Genomic DNA, 25,860 nt, shown 5'->3' on the forward strand with positions numbered 1-25,860 from the left:
TCAGAGTTGTGCTAATAAATCTTTTAACAACCTGCTCTCTGAAACACTTTTAAGTTTAATTTGCATTACAAACATTATAGCCATCATTTTCTTAAGTCTAGGCAAGCATCAAAACAATAAATCAGTCCCTAATTTGTAGTTTGCCTAGTATAAAAGCTCACACTGAAAGTTTAACAATCGCTCTTGTTGATCAACAGGAACTAGTTTAAGCACACCCCTGGAATACAGACTCCTCAGAAAAACATGGCTTTCGCCTATCTTTCCCAATGTATTACATATTACTCCCTTTCACACACCTTGTGTTCTAATTAAACTGGCCCAATAGATATTCCTAGTACAGGATGGATGCACTGCCTCCTTATCTTCCATTTAAAAAATCTCTAGCTTCAAAGTATGGGTCAGATGCTACTTCCCTCAGAAAGCCTTTCCAGGTCCCCTCTGACAAAAGGTGATCCACTGAAGAAAAAATGGCAAACCATTCCAGTATCTTTACCAAGAAAAATCCACGGACAGTGTTAAAATGATAAAAGATGACACCAGAAGATAAGCCCTTCAGGCCAAAGGTGTCCAACACACTACTGGTGAAAAGTGGAGAACAACTACAAGTGGTTGAATGAATGAAGAGGCTGAGCCAAAGCCAAAAGGAAAATCTGCTTCTGATGTGTCTGGTGATGGAAGGAAAGTCCAATGCTGTAAAGATCAATACTGCATAAAAACCTGGAATATAAGATCCATGAACCAAGGTAAGTTGGATGTGGTCAGACAGGAGATAGAAAGTTTAAACATTGATATCTTGGGTGTCAGTGAACTTAAATGGATGAGAATGGGTGACTTTAATTAAAGTGATCATTACACATACTAATGTGGTCAAGAATCCCTTAGAAAAAATGGAGTGGTCTTTGTACTCAATAAAAGGATAAGAAAAGCAGTACTGGAGCATAATCTAAAAAATAACAAGGCATCACAGTAATACAAGTCTATGCTGCAAGCACTGATGCCGAAGAAGCCCAAGTTGATCAGTTCTATGAAGATCTACAACATCTTCTAGAAATAACACCGAAAAAAGATGTCACATTCATCATAGGGGGTTAGAATGCTAAAGTGGGAATCAAAAGATAATTGGGATAACAAGCAAGTTTGGCCTTGGCATACCTAATGAGGCAGGACATAAACTAACAGAGTTTTGCCAAGCTAACTCACAGGTCATAGCAAACACTTTCACAGCAACCTAAAAGGTGACGCTATGCATGGACATCACCTGACGGTCAATATTGAAATCAGATTGATTATATACTTTGCAACCAAAGGTGGAGAAGCTCTATACAGTCAGTTAAAACAAGGCCTGGAGCTGACTGTGGCTCAGATCAGGAGCTTCTTATGGCAAATTCAGACTCGAGCAGGGGAAACCATCAGATCATATAGGTATGACCTAAATAAGGTCTCTTATGAATATGAAGTGGAGGTGATGAATAGATTTAAGGGATTAGACCTGGTAGATAGAGTGCCTGGAAAACTATGGAGAGAGATTCACAGTATTGTACAGGAGGCAACAACAAAAAACATTCCAAAGGGGAAAAAAAGAGCAAGAAAGCAAAATGGTTGTCTGATAAAGCTTTATAAATAACTGAGGGGGGCAGCTAGGTGGCGCAGTGGATAGAGCACCAGCCCTGAAGTCAGGAGGACCTGAGTTCAAATCGTCCTCAGACCAAACGCTTGACACTTACTGGCTGTGTGACCCTAGGCCAGTCACTTAACCCCAATTGCCTAAAAACAAAACAAAACAAACAAATAACTGAGGAAAGAAGGAAAGCAAAAGGGAAAGGGAAAGATATACCCAACTGAATGCAAAGTTATAGAGAATAGCAAGGAGAAATAAGAAGGTTTTCTTAAATGAGCAATGGTCATGATAAAAGACAAAAATGGCAGAGACTTAACAGAAGTAGAAGAGGTCAAGAAGAGGTGGCAAGAATATATAGAAGAACTATACAAGAAAGACCTTAACATCACCAATATCCAGAATGGTGTGGTTATTGATCCAGAACCATAAGTCCTGGAGAATGAAATCAAGTGGGCCTTTGGAAGCATTGCTAACAATAAGGCTAGTCGAGGTGATGGAATTCCAGCTGAGCTATTTAAAATCCTAAAAGATGATGCTGTTAAAGTGTTGCACTCAATATGCCAGCAAATTTGGAAAACAAAACAATGGCCTCGGGGTTAGAAAAGATCAGTTTACATCCCAATCCTAAAGAAGAGCAATGTCAAGGAATGTTCAAATGACTGAACAATTACACTCATTTTACATGTCAGCAAGGTTATGCTTAAGATTCTGCAAGCTAGGCTTGAGCAATATGTGAATTGAGAATTACCAGAAAAGCAGCTGGTTTTCAAAGAGGCAGAGGAACTAGAGATCAAATCACCAGTGTTTACTGGATTATGGAGAAAGTAAAGGAGTTCCAGAAAAACATCAACTTCTGTTTCACTGACTGCACTAAAGTCTTCATGTGACTCACAACAAAATGTTACATCTTACTTGTCTCCTAAGAAACTTGTATTCGGGTCAAGGATCAACAGTTAGAATAGAACATGGAACAATTTGGTTTAAGACTGGCAAAAGACTATGACAAAGCTGTATATTGTCACCTTATTTATTTATATGCAGAGGACATCATGTGAAATACTAGGCTGTGAGGGACTGTCTGATGTTGGCAACTACCAGGTGGGCCCTGTGGCAAGAGTAGGGTAGAATCTGGGTATTTTGGAAGTCAAGGCAGGGGCTGTGGTAGGCGGAGTTGTGGTGAACTGGGATGGGCTGGGTATGGAGAAGCCCTGAGGCAGTGGGCAGTGATATGTGAGATAAGCTGGGTGCAAGGAAGTAGCCAGAGCTTGTGGTCCTGAGGCAAGGGGCGGTGCCACATGGGAGTGGGACAGCAGAGGACTGAGTTCCCTTTGCTTAGTCCCCTCCCTATATGCAACGTCAACCCCAGACGCCTCCTTCCTGACTTCCTAGGTCACGTACTCTGTCTATGCACTAATCCCAGACGCCTCCTTCCTGTATCCGGTCCTAGCCTCCTACGTCACTCCCTCCCCCTTGGTGTGCTAAACTCAGACAGCCCCTTCCGGTATCTGACCCTACAATCATTGGCTAGTAAGCGGGCTGGGGAGGAGGGGCTAGGTAGGTATTTAGGAACGAGCGTGGTCAGATCACGCTCTCTCTCTCTCTCTCTTGGCTCCTGCTCTGTTGCTGCTTGGGCTTGCTGTGATGGCTTGCTGTGATGGCCTCTGAATAAAGGTCCGGTGTTGGCGCCTCCCGATGGCTCATCTCTGTGTGTTTATCCGGCTGAGGACCGAAGACTAGAGAGTGAGTATGACTCTGGCAGCCTGCTCATTATAGGAGGAGTGGTTGGCGTGGCCAGCACAAGGTCGGCGCGGCTGGTACACTAGGCTGCATGAATCAAAAGTCAGGATTAAGGTTACTGGAAGAAATATTAATAATCACAGATATGCAAATGATACCACTCTGATGGCAGAAAGGGAAGAAGATTTAAGAAGCCTTTTGAAGGTGAAAGAGGACAGTGAAAAAGCTGAATTGAAGCTTCACATCAAAATAACTAAACTCATGGCAACTGGTCCCATTACTTCCTGGCAAATAAAGGGAGAAGAAATGGAGTTAGTTTCAGACTATATTTTGGGGCTCAAAGATCACTGCAGATGACAACTACAGCCACAAAATTAAAAGATGCTTGCTCCTTGGAAGGAAAGCTATGGCAAATCTGGACCTGATACTAAAAAGCAGAGATAGTACTTTGCCAATAAAGGTCTGGAGAGTCAAAGCTATGGTTTTTCCAGTAGTAATGTATGGCTATAAGAGTTGGATTATAAGGAAAGCTGAGCTCTACAGAATTGATGTTTTCAAAATGTGATGCTGGAAAAGACTTTTGAGAGTCCCTTGGATAGTAAGGAGATCAGATCAGTTAATACTTAAAGAAATTAATTCAGAACGTTCACTGGAAGGACAAATACTGAAGCTGAAGCTTAAATACTTTGGCCACATAATGAGACAACTGGACTCATTGGAAAACAGCCTGATGTTGGGAAAGCTTGAAGGAAAAAGAAAGGGACAGCAGAGAATGAGATGGATAGATAGTGTCATGGAAGCAATGAACATGAGCTTGGACAGACTTTGGGAGATAGTGGAGAATAGAAGAGCCTGGTGTGCTATGGTGAATAGAGTCATAAAGGGTCATACAAGACTGAATGAATGAACAACAACAACAATCTCCTTGAAATCACTTTTCATTACTTTACATGTACTTGATCTTTATATACCTATGTATATGTTGCATATTCTGCCCCCCTTTAAGATGTAAACTCTTTGAAGGCAGGTCTATTTCATTTTGTTTTTGTTTCAACATCCTCAGTATCTAGCACGTAGTAGACACTTAATGTTAGTTGAATGGAATTGTTGTCCCACTGCCAAGGTTTGGGAAGGAGCAGAGAACAGACCTTCCCACCTTACATCTCATACCTACTACCTTACTCCTCTATTTGTATCTCCCCCACCCTTTTTTTTCATCCTCGCTTTCTACCCTTGTTGAACTGCCTATCTCCATATGGTCATGGGCAATAAAGCAAAGGGTCCCAAATTTACCAATGGCAGATAATAGGGCTTACATTTCATATCACTCTTGGCCATCTAACAACAAATCAAAGAACATTTTCTGCTTGCCATGGGCAGCTCCATTTTCTTATTAAATAGGGACTCGAGATCCAAGATTTAGAGAAACAAGCTGGCCCCTCCTTCATAATACCTCTTGGTCCTGCCATCTCAGACAATGTAAACAATAAATAGGTGATCTGAATCCTAAAAGTTGTCTACTCCTAGCATTTGGGGGCAAGGTTAGAGAATAGTACCCTTTGAAATTAAAACTAACAGGAACCAATATAAAATGGATGAGATGGAGGGAGAAATTATTATAGTGTATAAATAAAAATCTTCAATAAAACTAATAAGTTTTCTTCATTTATCGAAGTAAATCACTCTAAAAAATGATTTTTAGATGTGCTGTTGAGACTAGACTGCTCTTTAAATCTCAAGAAGACCCAAAAAGGCTATCTTAAAAATGGAAACACTAGTTTAAAATGTAACTAATGTAAGGTTAGTCCAAAGTCTTAGATATTGTAATATCTTGATTTGTCAGTCATAAAGAAGTGCCAAAATGAGAAAAAAAATTGTGGTGATAATAAAATTAATTGAAAAAGAAACTTCAGGCTGATGAGAAACAAGAAAAAGTACAGGGAGAGCATTCAAATACATAGCTTAGGTATAAGTTCAGCTAGAAATCCTGGAAGCAATGAGGCAAACATTTTAAAAAGGAGTTCAAAATGTTTTTATAATTAATTTGAGAATATTAGAGGAGAAATTGGAAAAGAAAGGAGAGCTATGGAAAAAGAAAGAATTACAGTAATAGCTTGGCATAAGAGGTGCAAAACCTTACCCAAGCAACAAATTCCCTGAAAATTAGAATGGACCAAACAGAAACTAGTGACCCCATTAGACAATAAGAAATAGTAAAACAAAATCAAAAAGATTGAAAAAAATGTACCATCAACAAAATAAAGTCATATTTCAAGAAATCATAAAAGAAAACAGCCCATATCTCTTATAACCAGAGGGCAAATTGAAAATAAAAAGAATTCACCAGTCACATTCTGAAAGAAACCTGAAAATTAAAACTTCCAGGAACATTATAGCCAAAATCCAGAGTACCCAGGTCATGGAAAATAATACAAGTAGCTAGTTAAAAAGAATTCAAATACAAAGAAGCCACAGTCAGGATCACACCAAATTTGTAGCCACCACTATAAAGGAGGACAGAACTTGAACTATGATATTCCAGAAGGCAAAGGAGATAGATTTACAACCAAGAAGAACTTAGTCAACAAAACTGAGTACAATTTGGTGTGGGTTGGGGGGAGGAGAGGAGGAAGGGAAGAGAGGAGGAGGAAAGAGTGAGCAGGACAGGGGACAGGGGAAATGGACCATTAATAAAATAATAGTTAGCATTTATATAACACTTTAAGGTTTGCAAAGCACTTTATATATGTATTAGCTCATTGAGTCCTCAAAACAACCCTGTAAGAGAGGGGCTATTATTATCGCCATTTTTACAGATGAGAAAACTAAGACTGAAAGAGGTGAAGTGACTTTGCCCAGGGTCACACAGCTAGTAAATTGAGGCAAGATTTGAATTCCTGACTCCAAATCTTATGTTCTACCTACTGTACTATATAGAGGACTTCCAAGCATTCTTGATGAAAATGTAAAAGCTTCATAGAAACTTTGAAGTGCAAACCCAGGGGGCTAGAGAAACATAAAAAAGTAAATGTGAGAGTTAGAAACAAGGATATATGTTTACATTCTAACATGCAGAGATGATACATGTGTCCCCTACAAATTCTATCCTCATTATGGATCATAGAGTCTAATTAGACAAAAAGCCTAGAAGTAATTGTTATGTCTTGGTGATCTTGTTGTGGTTTCATGGTGTGTTGTCGGGTCATCTCAAAGAATTCAGTCAGACTACCTCTAATCCAAATATAGGCATTTATTGAGATTGATGCCTCTCTTGAAGTGGGCTAAGTTCCGAGAGGAACCAGCAGCTTAGTGAAACAGGACAGCCAATTTTATAGTGTAATGATGCTGATTACACAATAGAAATTATGAATATTAAAAGGACAGGAGGGGTTTGTCAAGGGATTAGGTAATAGGAAGGGGTCCTTTCTATGGTTCAGTGGTCAAACATCCTGATCATGCTGCTTTCTGATTGGCTAGCTATTGTGGTCCTATCTGATCAAGATTAGGTATTGCGGTCCTATCTTGGGCTAAGTGGATGATGTGATTGTGGCTGAGTACAAGAACACACCTGTTCAAATATGTGAATTGGATCTGGGGGCAGTGGTTAACTAGGGGCAGTGACTGTATTGAGTCTGGGGGCTTGTGACGTGGTTAAAGCCAGATTGTGTGGTTAAATCAGGACATGCTTACTGTTCAGTAGGTCCCATAAGGAAGTTAGAATATTGGGGCTGGGGCCAGCTTTATTAGGATTCCATCAATCTTAGAAGAAGAATGGAAAGGGAGGGACATAGGAATAGACTGGGTGGGGGGAGGGATTAATCTCACATAATTCGGGTTAATGAAAAGTTTATAAAAACAAGAAGGAATAGGTGGTGGGATCATGTGATACTTGAACCTCACTCTTATGTGAACTGGTCTAAGGAAGGAAGAATACACATACATACACACACACAGAGTTTGGTACAGAAATACATTTCACACAACAGAGAAATAGGAGGGAAAGAGGAGAGGAAAGATGGAGAAACTGGAGCAAGGGTAGATTAAGGGAGGGATTAGGGATTAAGCAAAACAAACTCCAACTAAAAATGTACAAAAATATTTAAAACTCTTTTTGCTGTGGCAAGGAATTGGAAACTGAAGGGGTGCCCGTCAATTAGAGAATAACAGAACAAATTATGGTATGTAATGTGATAGAATCCTATTATACAGTAAGAAATAATGAAGGGGATGGTGTAAGATAAAACTGGGAAGACTTGTATTAACTGATGAAGAGTAAAGTAAGCAGAACCAAGAGAACAATTTATGTAAAAACAACAATACTGTAAAGACAACTTTGAAATTACTCTCACTGGAATGATGACCAACCAAAATTTCTGAGGACTAATAATAAAGCCTGCTACTCACCTTCTGATAGAGAAGTAAAAGACTCAGAATGGAAAATCAGATTTTTTTTGGACATGGCTAATATGGAAATTTGTTTTGCTTAACTATACAAGTTGGTGACAGGGGTTTTCCTTCTCAGTTGTGGGGTAGGAGGGAGAGAAGGTGAATCTTTGCTGATTGAATAAAAAATCAATAAAAAGGGAGTATACAATGGTAAGAATTTGTGATTGGTTACCAGACACTAAGAGGGGGAAAGGTATTTTACCAGTCCACACTAGTGAGTTGGTTTACTTGGTAGGAACAATTCCATAGTGGAGAAAAGTGCCTCTAGCTACTACACCTAACAAATCTATACCTTAAAGTCATTCAATTGCATTTCTTGTGAATCTTTGTGACATAATGAAAAAGAGGATTGGAAAAACTGTTGTGTCAAAGCAAGTAAACTGAGTCACTATAGGATTTAGATTTATTAGAAACACAAATTTATTTGTAGCATAGGTTGGGACTCAGACCCTACTCTTTTCCCTGTCTATTCTCTGGCCTGGATTGTTCACCCCAACTCAAATGCATGTCATCAGGTTGGGGGTTTTCCTAAACAGTGATTACTAGTGCTATAACTCACTCTAAAAATCCTAGGAGTAACCATAGTATGGGGGAAATAAATTCCTACTACTCACAAGTATAGCTCCCATAAGATGTGTTTCCCATTTAACAAATCAGCCAAGATGATATTAGTAACTCTTAATCAGAAAAATCTACTAAAAAGAAAGCAAAGCATGAATAATTAAAGCATAACATTCCACCCATAAACTTGGGACTCACTCTCCCACCAAGACTCACAGTGTCCATGGAGGACAGTGGATACAAACTGAGGCATGCTGAGTAGGAACCCATGTTCCTAGTGCAACTTAAAATTCTGGCTCCAGATTTCAGAGACAATCAACATTGCAAATCACTAAATCAGACTCTCTGTTCTCCTACTGGGTAGGACCACTCCTCTCCTAGGTTGCCAAGACAATATTAAATTCTTTCAGCAAAGAAAGAACTCTCAGCTTGGTAACTGCAGAACTTTTCCAAATCTATTTTCTTGGTTGGGCGATAAGATAGCATTATGCTCTTTCAGAAAAAGCCATTTCCTGGAGTCTAGGATCTGCAGAGAGTTTCCAAGTCAGTTGCTTTGCCTGGGCTCTCAAGGGTTCCCACCTCTCAGGCTATAGGGAAAAGCAAAGGTAGAACCTTTCCCCTCTGGACATTTCTTCCCAGCAGAAAAGTTTTTCGTTCCAATCAGCTAGTCCAAACAAACAAGAAAGAATTTCTTCCAATTAACTCTTCCAAGCAGCAAGAGTCAGTGTAGACGCTGAGGGTATTTGTGATGAAGCCAATGGGTAACTCTACTTTTTCCCACTCTCTTCTTAAACCCTTATAATCTAGCTTCCAACCTGATCTCTCCAAAGGTACCAATAATCCCTTAATTGCCAAATCCAATGGCCTTTTCTAAATCCTCATTTTCTCTGACCTCTCTGCAGTCTTTGACCCTATTGATCACTCTTTCCTCCTTGGTACTCTTTTCTTTCTAGGTTTTTGGGACACTACTCTCTCCTGGTTCTCTTACCTAGGTCATTCAGGTCATGCCCACTGACTATTAATGTTCTACATGACTGTCCTGGGCCTTCTCTTCTCTCTTTATACTACTTCACTTGATGGTCTCATTAGCCCATAGGGATTTAATTATCATCTCTGTACTGATGATTCTCAGATCCACCTAATTCTATTTTAACTTCTCTGCTGACCTCTATTTTTGCCTTTCCAATTGTCTTTCAGATATCTCATACTGGGTGTCCAGTAGACATCTTAAACTCAACATATCCAAATAGAACTCATTATCTTTCCCCCAAACCCTCCTCCCTTCCAAAATTCTCTATTACTCTTAAGGGCACCACTATCCTCTTAGTCTTCCAAGCTTACAACCTAGGTGTTATTCTGGACTCTTCACTATCATTCCTCATATCCAATCTGTTGCCAAGATTTATCTAGTTCACCTTTGCAACAAGTCTTGTATATGTCCCTTTTTCTCCTCTGACATTGCTATCACCCTGGCACAGGCCCTCATTAACTCATGCTTGGACTGTTGCAGGTGGGTTGGCCTGCTTCAAGTCTCTCTCCACTCCAATCCATTTTAGCTCCCAAAGTGATTTTCCTAAAGTTCAAGTCTACCTATGCCACCTTCTACTCAATAAACTTCAGCAGCTCCATATCACATCCCGCATCAAATTCAAAACTCTCTGTTTAGAATTTAAAGCTCTTCATTACCTAACCTTACCTCCTACCAACTAATTCTAGGTAACAGCGTTTCCCACCTTTTAATCTTGAAGTTCTTATGTCAGCATCATGTAAATTAGATGTGGGAAACAAGACACTTTGACCATTTTTACTCTCAGCAAATGACTTTTTTTCTGTGGGGTCACTTTTTCAGTGTCTCATAAAACTATCTTTGTTTCTGCTCCTTTCAATCAAATGAATGACCCCAATAAGTTGGGGAAATCATTTACATATTAATTTATCAAGCAATTACTTGGAGAATTGTTGTATTATGAGGATCTACCCTAAAAGCCTAGATTCCTAATTTTTAAGAGAAAGTTTGGGGTTTAAATACCCATCAAAGGGGCTTCCAAAGAATTCTAAGTAATTATTTCAGAGAATAAAGCTGCATTATAATTACAGACTCAAGAACAAAGTATTTATCCAACAAATATAAAATGTCAAAGATAAATTTGTAGTACACAATCATGATATATATATATAATCACATATATAATATATATATCATATATAATCACATATAGCTTCAAGGATTCCAGAGAGTTCAAGCAATAGTAAATTATTAAGGCTGGTCTAATTGTAATTGGTCATATTCCAAAGATTTTTAGTATTTCCTCGGACTTTGTAACACATGGCAGTATCGGCACACAAGCAATTAATATAAATCAACAGCTGGTACTAAGGTTAGAGGCCTAGTTCATTGAACTATAGTTTTAAGTCCCTTTAATTTGACTCTACTTACAAGCTTGAGACTTACATATCCTGCTTCATCAATACAATACAACATTTATTAAGCGCTTACTATGTGCCAGGCACAATACTAAGTGCTGGGGATACAAATAAGAAAAAAGAAAGGCAGTCCCTGTCCTCAAGGAGCTTACAATCTAATGGGGTAAGATGATGCATAAAAGGAGGACTAGGGATATAATGTTGTTGATTTGAAACTGAACAGCTGTTGGGAAATGAAGATTTAGCTGGGCTTCTGGGCCCTCTTTAAAGGGAGGCTTTGAGGCGAGTTTTTTTTGTTGTTGTTTTTTTTTTTTGCTCCACTCTCCAGTCCTCCAATCAGAGGGACAGAGGCAACTGAGGCTACTGATGAAGCATGAGTGCCAAAGTTGAAGCATTCTCCATAATGATGAGTTCCTTGGTAATGAGCCTCTCCCAGGAGATGCATGATGCTAATAAATTGAATCCAATTAGTCAGTAAGTGGGATGCTTCCATCATGGAAACAGTTTATATGTAGAAAATAGAAGGAAGGGATGTATAGGAGGATTAATCAGGGGAGTCTGATCAATTGAGTTCCCCCAGGCCACTTAGTAATAGAAATATAGAATATAATAAAAATAATAGAATATAAGGGGCAGGTAACAGAGACAGAGTTGTCATTTGCATTGTGTAAAGGACAAGAGACCTTTAATTATCAGTGCTTTTTTCATTCTGTCATTCATACATTTCTCCTTTCTGTTAAACACTTTGTTCAAAAGTGCAACTATAATTCAGTACCTCTAGTTATAGATAATTACTTAGAATTATCTAGAAGCCCCTCAGAAAATGAGATAAACTATCAGACTTCACTTTTTAGTTGGGAATTCTAGAATACCAGTAGCTAGCGTTGATACCATACTTCAAAGTTTGTGAAGTGCTATTTACATAGGTTATCTCATTTGAATCCACATCAGTCAACAACCCTTCTTCCAGTAAATGCTTGACAAATTCATAAATCTATGTTTCTAATAGACTTAATCCCCTAAAATACATCATAGAGTGATTCGGTTTATTTGCTTCACGAAATCCCTGACCCTGAAAGGGATACCAAATATGCAATTCCTAACTTAATCTGTTGCAAGAAATCTTGTAATACTGTTCTCTAAGTACCTTCTAAAAAGGTGGAGGGTAAGTGAGAAAAAGTTTACATATGACCGGGCAAAGAACTCCATCTTGTGGAACATTTGACAATTTCTTTGCAATCTTACTTTACTATGCTTAATAAATCATGTGACCACAGAAAAGTTGATTATTTGTAAATCATCAATATGTTGACAGCAGAAATTTCCCCAGAGGTAAGATGGGGCTAGACATATAGACATTTCATATTTTAGAGATTCTGAGCCATATTTCATATCCTATCTTGGATTCATTCAGAATTAGGATCAGGGGAGTTTCTCTTTGCCCAACTCTTTGGAGCCAGGTAGCATGGCAGACTAGAGCTGCATGTATATGCACACGTAGGAGACTTTTAGTGCATGTGGCAAAATCAACACCTTTACTGCATGTGGGGAAATCAAGGGGACCCTTGGGCTCATGGCTAGAGTATTGTGCCCCCTGGTGGAAAAATTATAAACTGCTCTGCCTGGGGCTTAATGGTCAGGTGACACTTTTTATAGACCTACACGAGACAAGTCATGAACTGATGTGGGCTATTTGGACTAGTAAAGTACCCCAAGGGTCACATGGGTCACCCACCAAGTACATAAGGATCCCACACCAGTGTCTGTCATAATTGTTAAGTAACTTATCTGCTAACATTCTTTGTTAAAACATTCATTTTGTCCAAAAGTAATATAGTCTTTTTTATTCCACTAATATTAATCCTTTCCCTATCTTAACCACCCCATACACACATACCACTAAATGAAGTGACTATATTTTATACTTTAAATTCTATAAATTTCGCAAGGATGTAACTTCCAATCAGTCAGTCAACAAGCATTTATTACTTGCTTATCATGCGCAAGACAATGGTCTATGGATTGGGGGTACAAATACAAGCAAAAAAATAGTCCCTGCCCCCAAGGAGCTTACATTCTAATGATGGAAGACAGTGTATAAAAGGGAGCTGAAAAGTAGGATGTGGGGTATGGGAGAGGTACCCATATTGAAGCATTGTGGCAAAGTCGAGAAAGTCAGAAGCAGAGCCAAAAGAGGAATGAAGGTCATACCAGTAAGCAACTGAACTGAGATCCATGTCTTCTGACTCCAAGTAGAGCATTTTTTTTTCTACTTTGTTACTTCTATTCCTCCCACCACAGTCTTCCAATAAAATTATTATTTTTGTCTCTATTGTTTTGTTTACATTTTCCACAGGTATTGAGCTCCCAAGTTTCACTCGGGTCAACAAACATTTATTAAGCCCCATTTCTGTGCAAGAAACTAGGGATATAATCATCAAGACAAAGCAGCATCTTCCATTAAAGAGCTTGCATTCTGTTTGGGGGAATACAACTTGTGCACAGATAAGAAAATATAAGTTAATTTGAGGAAGGAGACTGCATTAACAAAGAGTTGGGGGGGCGAAGGGAGAGAGGGATCATAAATATTTTCCTAAAAGAGGTAGACCTGATCTGAACTTTGAAGGAAGCTAGGAATTCTAAGAGGTGTAAAGAGACAAAGTAAGTAAGTGAGTAAGTGAGAATTTATCAAGCATAGGCACTGAGCTAAAGGCTAGGAATACAAATATAAGTAAGCAAGACCTGCAAGAAGATTATATTCTAATGGGAGGAAGACAAAACATATATGGTTGCCAGGAAGAGGGTAGCAGAAAGATAAGAGTGCAGGTGAGGAGGAGGTAGTGTCTGGAGAGAGTCCAGGTAATGGTAAAGAGGAAAGGTATTACAGGCATCTGAGTCAGCCTGCTGAAAATGGAAAATGGAATATAAAATTGAGGGGGCAGTGAGTAGCCAAGTTTAGCTGGAACATAGAGTGCTCATAAGATTTTTATCCTAGGATTTCTTCATTGTACTTAGTTACTTATTATTTCATCTTGTGATCATTTGTTAATTTATTTCTTAATAAATGTTATTGTATTTATTATCCAATTGTATCTTGAGAAAATTATAACATTTCATCTGGAGCTAATGTGTTATTTCAGTATATGCATATACATATATACATATATTGGGGGCATTTTTGCCTCAGCTTCTTATAATTTTTAAAAAATTGTTGAAGCACTTCTTTCTTTGGCTCAATTATCTGAATGGGTTGGTTTTTTTTTTTTGTCCTTTTGAGGCTGTCCCATAATTTTGTTTTCTTCTGATGTACTTATTAGTATTTTTAAGAATAATATTGAGAAGATATGGGTTCCATTGTCAACTTTTATTCCATCATTTTTTAGTACTTTAGTTAATATGTTAAGAATTTAGGGAGAATTTCAAAAGGCACAGTAGGTTGGCTAGAAAATGGGTGAATTGGGTTGGAGAAGGCCTAGGGAGAAGTAGGAATGGTCTGAATAGGAATGAAGGCTCAGAAGAAAGTGATGCAGGCAAGCAGTTTACATCTAAGCTGATCCTCCCCAGCATTCATGAAAGAATTTGTTATTCCAAGATCCATCACATTTTCATTCAAAACCCATTTTCCATTCTTAACTCCCACTGACATTTTCCTCTGCTTCTTTAAGAAACAACCTTCCGAAATCACATTTGTTCCTATGCACTATACCAAAAGCATCCCATTATCTCCAAGGCAAAAAAAAAAAAAAGGACAAAATACAGGCACAATGGTGAAAGAGTCACTTACCACAATTATACACATGCAAGTAGAACTAGATTTTAGCTAATGTACTGAAACTGAATGACAGCTGTTGGAGCCACTGGCAGGAAAGGAAAGTAGGAAGGCTAGTCCGGATGTGGCTGGAGCAAATGCTACAAATAGTGGCTTGGCTTATTGTTTTGTAGATTGTCTAGACTTAAGAAAGTAATGGAAACCGTGTTAATAATGCAAAGTAAACTTTAGAATGTGCCCTCTGTACATTTTTAGGGCCGTCATTAAACACGTGCAACAGGTTGGAGAGAACCGTGCTTCACTTTCAATACGAGAACAAAGTTGGAGGTCACAAGGCCGTGACCAAATGCTAGGGCTGCTGCCCACCTTCTACTGAACAACCGGGAGGCCGGGGATCCTTTTAAAGTCATGGCGGACACAGGAGTTTGATCCCCGCCAGCAGTGTTCACTGGGTTACGAGTGAGGGAGCAGCAATCAAGACAACTCCAGGGACTGGGGCTCTCGAGAGACACCATCGCTAGCTTGGGAAACCACCGCAAGTGCCTATCCCGCCCCGCCGGCTACGGGCGACCGGCGACCGAGACCCAGCGGCCCCGGAGGGCTCAAGGGCGTCGAATCTGGCGAGGCGGCGGGACGGGTCACGTGCGCGCGCGCGCACCCGCGCCCAGGAGCGCCGGTCACGTGACGCGCCGTGGGGGGCCGGCGCTGGCTGGCTGAGCTGCTGCGGCGGCTTTTGCGGGCGGCTTTCCCGGCCCCCGCTCCCCCTCCCTCGCTATGTCGACTCCACCGCTGTAAGGAGTCTGGGTCGCTGCCCTACCGACAGGTACTGGGAGGCCTGAGCCGAGGGGACGAGGGGCAAGCCTTCCGTGGCCGCAAGCAGAGCGGAGCGCTGAAGGGCCTGGTGAGTGCCGCTGATCACCGCTCCCTGTAGCTACCCCCCACTCCCAGGGGGCCTCCCTAGCTGCCTCCCTTCCCTGGTCCCTCCCATCTGCATCCCTGCATCCATCCTTCCACCCGGCCATCCAGCGTCCTCATCCCTAGCAGCAGCCGCACTCTGGAGCAAGCTCCTCTGGCACCGCCTTCTGCCTCTCGCTTCTTTCTGTCTCCTTCCCCGCTCCGAGCCATGCCCCTATTGGGCCGGGAGAAGTCGCCGCCGCCACCTCCTCCTCCTCCTCCTCCTCCTCCTCCTTCTCCTCCTCCTCCTCCGTCCCCCGCAGATTCCCTCTTTAGGTCCCTCCGCTGCACCCCACCCTCACCCCGCCCCCACCAGCCGCACCCCGTGGCTGACTGTCCCCTTAGAAGAGCTGTAGTCTTATCACCCCAGTTCTTTTCCTCAAGCTAGCTTTGCGTTGTAAAACTTCTCTCTTGAATACGAATTGATGTGAAATGCTGGACTGGGCAGATTCGGAAATTAGCTTCCAAATTAAGGCAATCGAATACCCTCAGTACTAACTAAGGCTGAGATGAGCAGAGGGCCTATGCGAGTTCTGAACACCTTTCGAGTTGGTGCGAGCATTTTTTTTCCTCAACCCCTTGCAATTTGACTTCTACCCTCCCACCCCTACCATGATACAGAAACTGCCCTCTCAAAAGTGAATCACCAGATCTAGTGACAGTTTTCAAACCCGGCCTCTCTTTGGCTCTTAAGCATTTGACATTTTGGATCACCTCCCTCTTTCTGGATATAGTCTTCTCTCTCGGCTTTCTTCCTGCTTCTCTAATCATTTTTTTTTTCCTCTGTCACCTTCCCTTGCGCCTTGTCATTTTCATGACAAGTTAAGATATCCCAAGATTTTTTGTGCTTGGCTCTTCCTCCTCCATCTCCTCCAGCCCCCGCTCCCCCTCCCCACACCACTGGGCAATCACATTCATTCATTTCAGCCATTATCCCTATACCGATTATCTCAAATCTATACATCAGACTTAAATCTCTTCACCTATCCTGCCAGCCCCTCAGACTCAACAGATCCTAAAACAAGCTACTTTCTTTTTCTGAAAAATCTGTTTGTTTTTTGTTTTTTTCTGATTTGACTTATACCCTCTTGTTCAAAACCTTGATGTTAAATTTGATTAGATATGAGAAATAGGGGAGTGGGAAGAAACCATTACCAAATTCTGTTCATTTTACCAGCATAGTATTGTTTTCATTCTTTTTATTGCTTCCTTTCTATTTTGAAAGCTTCACCAAAGAAGACAATCATCTGTCTGAGCTATTGCAGTAGTCTTCTAGCAGATTTCCTAAATTCTCTTCTCTTCTGGCTCCACTGCATCCTATACACCATAGTTAAACTAATCTTTATACATAGTGTTGTCAGATTCCTCTGCTCAGTCAATGGCTTCTTATTGCATACTGAAAAAAGTACAGATTCCTTACCCTGGTGTTTAAAACCATCCACAATAATAATTATATCAGCTCACATTTACCTAATGCTTTACAATGTACAAGTACCTTAACAGCCTTATCTCATATATCCCTCCTCAATACATTTACCTGCCAGCCAAACTAAACTATTTGCTGTTATCCATGCACTTTTTATACTTTTCTACCTCTGTGCTTTTGCTTAAACTTTTCCATAAATTTGGAATACCATCCCCTTTATGGTCTCTAATTCTTATCCATGCCTATAGATTCCTGCTCAAATTCTGGTGATGTGATATGATTTTTTGCAAATTAGGACTTGGTAAAAGAGTCAGAGGCTCTGGAGTCAAAAAACCTGAGTTCAAATTAATCTTTAACCTTGATACCCTGTGTAACCTTGGGAAAAATCACTTAATCTTCCTAGGCCTCAGTTCTTCAATTATAAAAAAAAAAGAGAGAGTTGGACTAGAAAGCCTTTGAAATTACTTTGAGCTCTGGATATATAGTCTTGAAGGAGTTTTTGATATTCCTTTCCCTTAGCACTTGATTTTTTGACCTCTTTTATGTTATATTGTATTATAGTTATTTGTGACATGTGCCCATGTAGACTCTAGGTTCCATCTCCTATATCTTACCTAAATCTTGATCTGCTAGTGCCTAGCACAGTGCTCTGCATAGGTTGTTAGTAAATATTTGTATTGCAATTGGACAGGAGTATTTGTTTTTTAAAATAATTTTATTGATCTTTCATTTTTATATTACTTATATTTCCCACTGTTTTTCCTCTCCTAGAGAGCCATGCCTTATTTTTAAAGGAGGAAATGGTTTGGCAAAACTATCACATTGAAAAATTTCAATGACTGTAATGTTCTACATCTAGAGTCCCTCATCTCTGTAAATAACGGAGGGAAATGCTTTCTCATATCTCTTCTTTGTGGCTAGCTTGGCCATTGTAACTTAATAGCATTCAGTTTCATTTGATTTGTTATTATTCTTCCCATTTGTGGTGTTTGTAGTCACTGGGCTCCAGAATCAACAGAATTTGGTTCTGTATACTTCATATAAGTCTTTCCATACTTCTCTACTATGTTCATCATATTCATTTCTGACAGCATAGTAATTTTCCATTATATTCATGTACCACAATTTGTTTAGCCATTCCTCAATCAGTGGACATCTACTTTGTTTCCAGTTCTTTTCTACTCCAAAATGGGAAGGTATAAATTTTTTTATATCTATATGAGACTTTTCTTTTTATCATTAACTTCCTTGGGTCATAGGCCTAGCAGTGGGATCTCTGAGTCAAAAGATATGGACATTTTATTCACTTTTCTTAGCTTAATTCCAAATTGCTTTCCAGAATGGTCAGACCAATTCACAGCTCCACCAACATTGCATTAGTGTGCTCATCTGTCCACAGCACCTCAGCACTATTTCCAGCTTTTGTCATCTTTGGCAATATGCTGCTATGAGGTGAAACCTCAGGGCTCTTTCGATTTGCACTTCTTTTATTAGTTATTTGGAAAATTCTTTTGTGTGGTTTTTAATTGTTCACCATTTTTTTTGAGAACTGATTGTTTATATCCTTTGACCTAGCAGTATTATTTAATTCAAGATATTGTTGATGCTGCAAAATGTTCATTAAATGGTTTCATCAAACGCTCAGCTCCCAAGAGAACATGGTTTCCTTGAGAGTAAGAGCTGTTTAGTTTTTGTCTTTGCATCCTTAGTGTCAAGCACAGTGCCTGACAACATAGTAGGTGCTTAGTAAATGCTGTTGAATTGAATTGAGAGCAAGGACTTCATCACTACTCCCCACCCCAAAGTAGTGCCACATGAAAAGACTAAAAGAAATATTTGAGTTGAATTGGGTGTTTGCAGTTTGAAAGTCCACACTTGGGAAATGTAAGAAAAATAGCAAGTGGTTATAGTGTGTGCGACAAGAAGCTTTTATAAAAACCTTGCTTCTTTAATTTACTTATCTCTTAATATTAACAGTGTGGCCTGGTCCTGTGTCCCAAGTGCCATACCACTATCTTGAGAAGAAAAATTCAGTTTTTGCATGTGAGGATAGTTCAGCTTCTAATTTAAAACAGTTATTGGCTTTATATAACATTTAAGGCATACCGAGACTTTTGGATTTGATTCCAACTGAGAAATCATTGGTAAGATTTCTGGGTTGGGCTTTCTTTATTGTCTCATAGCTTGTCCCTGAAGTACAATTAGCTCTTCTGCCAAGTTAAGGTCCCTGAAGTCGTAACTCAGAGAGGACTTTTTATTTACCACAGTGTTTGAGTGTATACCATGTGCTAGATAAGCTAATAAGATATTTTCTCTATTTTGGAAGGAAAATTATGAATTTAATTTTTATATGCTGAATTCAAAGTGATGGCAGGCCAGTGGAAATGTCTACTAAATAGTTAAGAACATTGGAGTTTTTTGCTTAACAAGTGTTAACTGAAACCTAACTGCAAATCCTTGAATAATTCAGCTGTTATAAAACAATACCTTAGCGGTGAATTCTTGAAATTCAGGTTTATGTCTTAGGCTTCACATTTCAGAAAATCTATAGACTGTGAGGAAGGGAAAAGGAACTATATAACTGGAGAGGAGAGCAAAATCCATAGGACTGTGTATAGAAGGTGAATGAAGACTAGACAAGCTAGAGCAAGCAAGGGACACATTTCATAAAGCCTAGATTTAAAGCTAGAAGAGAACTTCTAGTGCATCAAGTCCAAATCCCTTATTTTTACAGATGAGAAAAAGTGAGTCCGGAAGCTAAGTGACTTGCCAAGGTCTCTGTTGTAGGTGGTATTTGGACTCTGGTCCTCTGATTACAAATCAGTTGCTTTTTCCACTGTACTATACTGCCTGCAATAAATTTTTGTTTGCTTCATCAGAAACAATAAATCAATTTAACAAGTATTTTTTATACTCCCTACTCTGTGCCAGCCACTGTGCTAGACTAGAGATACAAAATTTTAAAAATGAAATAGTACTTGATTTCAGAAGCTTACATCCTACTGTGGAGACAATATATACTTATATGAGTAGTGACAGAATTAATATGCAGAAAACAAGGCAATAAATGACCTTTTAAAAAAAACCCACATGACGTAGAAAATTAGGGACACTAATGCACTGTTGGTGAAGTTGTGAACTGATCCATCTATTCTGGAGAGCAATTTGAAACTATGCCCAAATAGCTATAAAATTGTGCATGCCCTTTGACCCAGCAATACCACTAGATCTATACCCCAGGAAGATCAAAGAAAAAGGAAAAGGATCTATATGTAAAAAACAATTTATAGCAGCTCTTTTTGTGATGGCAAAGAATTGGAAATTGAGGGGATGCCCATCAATTGGAAAATAGCTGAACAAATTGTGGTGGATTGTGATGGAATACTATGGTGCCTTAAGAAATGATGAGCAGACCGATTTCAGAAAAGCCCAGAAAGACTTACATGAACTGATATAAAGTGAAATGAGCATAACTTTGAAACATTGTACACAGTAACAGCAACATTGTAAGGATGATCAATTGTAAATGACTTAGCTTTTCTCAGCAATACAATGATCTAAGGCAATTCCGAAGGACTTAAGATGAAAGATGCTATCAACCTCCAGAGAAAAAACTGATGGAGACTGAATACAAATTGAAGCCTACTTTTTTTTTAACTTTCTTTATTATTCTTGGTTATTGTTTTTGCTTTTTTGTTTTTGTATTTTTGGTCTGTTTTCTTTTGAAGCGTAGCCAATATGGAAATATGTTTTGCATGACTGTACATATATAATCTACATCAAATTGCCTTCTCAAGAAGGGAGAGGAGAGAATATGGAACTCAACATTTAAAAAAAAGAATGTTAAAAATTTTTGTTTCCATGTAATTGAGAGAAAAATTAAGTTAAAATTAAATTTAAAAAAAACAACCCACATGTTCTTTGCCATAAGGAGCTTTTGTACTCATAGGAGAGTTGATACTTGTATACAAGTACTATATAAGGTACTGTGTTGTAATAAGTGTCACATGAATGGTAAAAAACAAAATGCTGTAGGTATTTCGAGGAGTGCTCCTAACTGAAGAAATAAGACGGCTCTAAAGTGGCACTTAAATTGGACATATAGAATCTATAGAATAGAATCTATTTAGAGGGAACTGGTGGCACAGTGGTGGGTGTGGAGTCTGGAAAACCTGAATTCAAATTCAGCCTCAGATACTTAGCAGCCCTGTGACCCTGGGCAAATCACTTAACCTCAGTTTGCCTCAGTTTTCTCAACTGTAAAATGGAGATAATAATAACACCTACCTTCTGATTTATCATGAGGATCAAATGAGATCATTTTTGCAAAATTGTGCCTGGCACATAGTAGTTGCTGTATAAATGCTTTTCCCTTTCCCTTCTTTTTGTATTCCCTACTGTAAGAGAATAGAAAGGAAAGGAGTGCTGGGCTTGAAGTTTAGACCTGTGTTCAAGTCCTTCCTCTGCTAATTACTAGCTTTGTGATTCTAGGCAAGTCATTTAATGTCTGTGCCATAATCAGTGCCCCCTAAGACTTATTACTAAGCCGTATATAAGTTGTAATTGTTTTTAAGTCATATAGACTGTACTCCAATAGAGAAAATTTCCCCAGTGGGAATTTCTTTTGCTTTTCTTTGTATTTCTAGTGCTTAGCATAGGGCCTGGCACAGAGTTTAATAAATGTTGACTACCTTACTGATTCATGCTGATAAAGTCATTGTTTCATTTGTATCATAGTCATAGAATGTTAAAACTGCTAAGGGCCTTAGAGATCATCTAATTTAAACTCTTAAATGACTTAATTTTTTTCATTGTAACTGAAATGTCAAGATAAAAATAATCAAATAAACTTGCAAAATGAAGAGTAAAATATAAGCATTGACTTCCAGCCAAGATAGCTGTCTGTAGGGAGGCAGGCAGCCCAACTCCCACATACCTACTGCAGCAACAAAAAAAAAAATCAAAAATAACACCAAACCGAATAACCACCAAGAAATCTAATGAGAAATTACAGTAAATGACTTCATCTAAAGTGCACCAAAAGTCAGGCAGAAGCTTATGGGCAAAAGGAAAGAATGCCTGACAAAAAGCTACTGTCATTACAGGCAAAGAAAACTGAAGACTCCCTGAATGACCAGAAATAAGCCAGTGATATCTGTAGTCTACAAGGTAGTATATTACGAGGCAACAAGAGCTGAGAGTTCCCACAGGAAAGCTCTGGAGTGGTTGGAATCCCACAGCATATACCCTGGAAGAGGCGGCATTAAGATCAGACATCCCAGACCCAGGATCTCTGAGATCCTTAGCATTCCATTCTGAGTAGCTAAAGAGAGCCCTGAAAATCCAGAGAGAGAGGGAGACCTGAGACCTGTGAGTGCTTTTAGCACAGGCACACAGTGGGGAGATAAGAGGACAGCACAAGAATCGGTAACCCATGGTGAGACCAAGCAACACCTAATACCCCACTCACAAGCACAACATGTTGCTGTGGCACAGAGACTCAATTCAGGAGCTAACTCTGTAGAAGTGAGCCAACAGAAGACACTGACCACTGTGAAAGAATTATTGATCCAGAGAAATTAAAAAAAAAATCCAACCTAGAGATTAACTCTGTAACAACTGTAAGCAGACACTCAAAAGGGGAAAAAATGCATTTTCCACAAAGCCCATGTGAATACATGCAAAGAATGAAACATAAAAAGAAGAGTTCTGGAAAAAATGATTGAAAAGTGTTAGAGGGGGTCAAGGAAGGAGAATAAATACTTTGTAACAAAAAGTGATAGACCTCAATTAAGTAGTGAACTCCCTGAAAATTAGAAACACAAACCATTGACTCCTTGAGACAAGAAATATTAGAACAAAATTAAAAGGTTGGAAAACAGAAAAATATGTAAGATGTCTGATATAAAAAAATACCTGAGGCTTGGAAAACATGAGAGGGAGGGATAATTTATGAATCATCAGGCTCTTGGAAAGCCATGATTTTTTTAAAAAAACCTGTAAAATATATTTCAAGAAATATGAGAACAGCCAAAATCTGTTAGTAGCTAGGAAAAAGGTGAAAATGGAAGGAATCCACCTCCTGAAAGAAGCTCTGAAAGGAAAAGTCCCAGGAATGTACTGATCACAATCCAGAGGAAAAAAAATACTCCAAGAAGCAAGAAAGGATTTTAGGAATGAAGGAAGCACAGCCAGGATTATATAAGACCTGGGGGCTTCCACTGTAAAGAAGAGGAATCTTGAAATACAACATCCCAAAACCCTAAAAAGTAGGCTTATCACCAAGATTAACTTACTTTGCAAAGTTGCATTATATCATAATGAGGTAGAGTGAAGGTGGGAAATGGACCTGTAATAGAAGAGGACTTTTAAACACATCTAGTGAAAAGACCAAAGCTGAATAGGAAATTTGAAATACAAACACAGAAGTCAAGAGAAACCTAGAAAAGTAAATTTGTTTGTGTAATTGGTAAAGACCGTATGATATAAAGTGCTAACATTCTAAAAGATGGAAGAAGAAAAAAAAAGTCCCTTTAGAACTTTAATGCCTTCAAAGGGTATTGAAGGAATTAAATTTTTTTAAAAACAGGATGGATTGTTTCTTTTCTGAGGATTAAAGACAGAGAAAGTGAGGGAGGGTAAAAGGAATATACTGTTGTAGAAAGGAGGAAAGGAATAAAATTTACTACTTGCCACAATTGAGATGCATGAGAAAAAGAGTATATAAACATCCAGGAAGGAGTTGGGGAATAATTATTAGATAAATCTCATTCTTATATGAACCAGAAAAAAGAGTTGAACATATACCAAGGGGTTTGGTATAGAACTACATCCGACTCAAGAAGGTAACAGGCAGCAAAGGAGGGGATGGCTAAATAGTTGCAAGAAAAATAAACTTCCTGTTTTCGAAGGGGGGAAGATTCAAAGGGGAAAAAAAGAAAACCAAGGAACTGGAAACTAAGGGGTATCCATAACATGGGGTATAGCTAAAGAAATTGTGTTACATGAATGTGATGGAACATTATTGCACTATGAGAAATTATGAAAGATAAAATTTCTGAGAACCCCAGAAAATAGGAAGTGCGAAGTCCACAGTGAAGTGGATAGAGCTAGAAGAATATACTATGACAGCAATGTTGTGGAGAAGAATAACTTTGAAAGGCCAGAGAACTCTGATCAAAGCTCAGACCAACCACCTTCTGACAGAGAGGTGATAGACTCAAGGTGCAAAAAGAGACATAGATCTTTGGACATGGCCACTGCATGGATTTCTTTTGTTTGACTTCATTTGTTAGAAGAATTGTTTTTTATCCTGTTAATTTGGGAAAGAGAAAGTATTAAAGGGGAAAAGGGAAAAAAGGGGGCTACTGAAACATTTTTTATTCATAAGAAAGCACAAACAGGACAGTTTTGAAAGTATGGTGTTCAATTTGTTAAGTACTTTTTTAAAAACTAAGTAGTATAGTACAGAGATTTACAGTTTCATGTACAGTTCTCTTTCTGTGTTCTCCTTTGGATATGGAAATGCTCAGTTTTTTGGTGTTGAGTTCAAAATTTCAAAAAAATCAAATTAAAAAAAATCCTAAACATTTAACAAAGAAGAACCAAATAAAATGACAATGAATATAATGGGTTTAATCTTTGAGCTTTTTTGAATCTTCCTGAAGTTCCATTACTTTGGGCTTTTTTCCCCCTAATTGTAGCAGTAAGCAATATGTATGTAGTTCTGGTTAAACTGGCCTTGCTTCATATATCTTCATATAGATCTTCTATTGTATGTATTCTTTAATATTTATTATTTTATGGCACTCTAATATTCCATTTTATTAATATATCACTTATTTGACAATTTAGGTATTAGACATAAATGTTGTCAGGTCTTTGCTATTTACAAGTAAAGCAGCTATGAATATTTTATACTAATGTCTTTTTTCTTATGACATTTGATATATAAGACAAAGTTATAGCATTGTAATCACTGGATCAAAAGGTACGATCAGCTTTTTGGCTTATTGTAACATGCTTCAAAATATTTGCAACAGTCCAGGTCCCTTCTGTTGCTGATTTCTTTTTTCTATTTTTGGCATTCTAGTAGGTATAAGGTATTTCAAGGTCATCTTAATTTGTATTTCTTTCATTTTTAAAGAACTTGGGTAGCTTTTCATTCCACTGTAGTTGAATGTAAATTCTTTGATGGCATGAACTATTTTTCATTTTGTCTTTATGTTCTCAGCATATGTAGTGCCTTGTATGTAATATCTGTTCATTGAAATGATTAAACTCTAGTGGCTTCTTTTTATCTCTAGGATCAAATGACTCCAGTCTACATTTCTAAGCTTACCATAGACTACTTTTCCTCTTGTACCCTACAGTCCAACCAAATTGGACATGATATTCCTCATATATGACATTCTGTCCTTTGTTATTTCTGTACTTTTGTACAGTCTGTACCCTGTGGCTGGAATACACTCCTTCTTCACCTATGCCTCTTAGAATCCCTATTTTCCTTCAAAGCTCAAGTCAGACTACCACCTCCTATATGAGACCTTTCCTAATCCCCTTCCCTCTACTACTAGTGCTTACTTTACTTCAAATTACCTTGTATTTACTTTGTATATTAGAGTTAAGTATTTTTTTTTTTGCTTTTTGACTAGGCAGTCGGGGTTAAGTAACTTGCCCAGGGTCACACAGCTAGTAAGTGTCAAGTGTCTGAGGTCAATTTGAACTCAGGTCCTCCTGAGTCCAGCACTGGTACCAGCTCTATCCTCTGTGCCACTTAGCTGCCCCATTTTTAATTTTAATTTTAATTTTAATTTATTACTATTTTTTTTGGTGAGGCAATTGGGATTAAGTGACTTGCCCAGAGTCACCCAGCTAGTAAGTGTTATGTGTGTGAGGCCAGATTTGAACTCAGGTCCTCCTGAT

General features: G+C 38.7%; 1 protein-coding gene and 1 long non-coding RNA gene across 2 annotated transcripts in view; one reads left to right on the forward strand and one right to left on the reverse strand.

Annotated features, from left to right (window-relative positions):
* The window catches only part of LOC114043710, a 72,258-nt gene that overhangs the window by 39,059 nt on the left and 7,339 nt on the right, over positions 1-25,860 (reverse strand). The window lies entirely within an intron of this gene.
* The window catches only part of ABCA3 (ATP binding cassette subfamily A member 3), a 117,410-nt gene continuing 106,829 nt past the window's right edge, over positions 15,280-25,860 (forward strand). Inside the window, exon 1 of the mRNA XM_027862809.1 lies at positions 15,280-15,456. The gene's annotated coding sequence lies outside the window, so the exon portion shown is untranslated. The remainder of the gene's footprint in view (positions 15,457-25,860) is intronic.

This window comes from Vombatus ursinus, unplaced genomic scaffold (assembly GCF_900497805.2).
Source record: "Vombatus ursinus unplaced genomic scaffold, bare-nosed wombat genome assembly UNPS02014770.1, whole genome shotgun sequence".
In the NCBI taxonomy this organism is placed as follows: Eukaryota; Metazoa; Chordata; class Mammalia; order Diprotodontia; family Vombatidae; genus Vombatus; species Vombatus ursinus.